Consider the following 1,483-nt stretch of genomic DNA (forward strand, 5'->3'; position numbering starts at 1 on the left):
AAAAATAGAAGAGATTAAAAAAATGACGGATTCCTTGAGTGAGCAGTAGAGGAAAGAAATGCATTGCATGAAACAGAGTCAAAGAGATATAAAGGAACTTAAAATCTCAATCACAAGCCTATTAAAAACAAGTAGGATGCAGGAAAAAATAATCCATCACTTGCAAGTCAATGCAAAGACTGACAATGTGAGACTAATAGGCATCAATGAGAAAGATGGAGTTAATACAAATGATATAAAAAGAATATGGGCAGAAATAAAACCAGAAAAAATCCCAAATATGAGGAAACAACCTGACATTCAGGTAACCAAAGGATACATAACGCCAAAAATTTCAACACAATTAAAAACACATCGAGACATATAATAGTCAAGATCCCAGAAATCCAGCACAAGAATGCTATATTGAAACCTGCTAGAGAAAGGAAGCAGATAACATTCAAAGGAAAACATATCAGAATTACAGCCTACTTCTCTTCACAAACCATGAAGGCAAGAAGATTATGGAACAGAGTACTTCAAGACCTCTATGAAAATAAATTCCAGCCCAGACCACTACACCCTGCAAAACTCTCTTTAAGTTTGATGGAGAAATTGAATACTTCCATGACAAAGAAAAACTAAAGATTTCATAATGACAAAGTCAACCCTACGCAGACTACTGAAAGAAGTTCTAAAGAGGGACCAAAAAGATCGAAACTCTGAGAATGAGAACAGAAGAAACCTACTAAATAGGGCAAACAATTAAACACAAGACCAAAAGCAGTAAACAACAACAGGTAAATAACATGTCAAACATAAGATAACACATTTCAATTCTAACCATCAATGCAAATGGACTCAATTCATCAATTAAAAGAAAGAGACTGACACAGTGGATTAGGAAACAAAATCCAACAATATGCTATATACAAGAAACAAACTTAACTCATCAAGAAATTCGTAGGCTAAAAATCAAATGATTGAAAGAAATATTAAATGCCCCAGCACCTCAGAAAAAAGCAAGGGTAGCAATCCTGTTTTCAGACATTCTCAACTTCAAATGAGAATAATCAAAGGAAATAAAGAAGGCCACTGTATACTGGTTAAGGAAAAAATTGAAGACAACGAACCAAACATGGGAGCACCCAACTATGAAATACAAATCTTCATGGACATGAAAAAATCTAATATTAAAGACCACAATCATAACAGGAGACTTTAACACCCACTTATCCCAAAAAGATAGGTCAACCAGACAAAAAAATTAGTAAAGAAATAACAGAACTGAATCAGACCTTGAAACAAATGGACTTGGGGGACATATACAGAGTGTTCCACCCAAACACAGCTGAATACACATTTTTCTCAGCTGCACATGGGTCATTTTCTAAAATGGACCACATATTGGTCCATAGGTCATGCTTAAGTAAATGTAAGAAAACAGAAATTATCCCATGCACATTATCTGACCACAGTGCAATGAAACTGGAAATAAATGACA

The sequence above is a fragment of the Octodon degus genome, unplaced genomic scaffold (assembly GCF_000260255.1).
Source record: "Octodon degus isolate 3935 unplaced genomic scaffold, OctDeg1.0 scaffold00114, whole genome shotgun sequence".
Taxonomy (NCBI): domain Eukaryota; kingdom Metazoa; phylum Chordata; class Mammalia; order Rodentia; family Octodontidae; genus Octodon; species Octodon degus.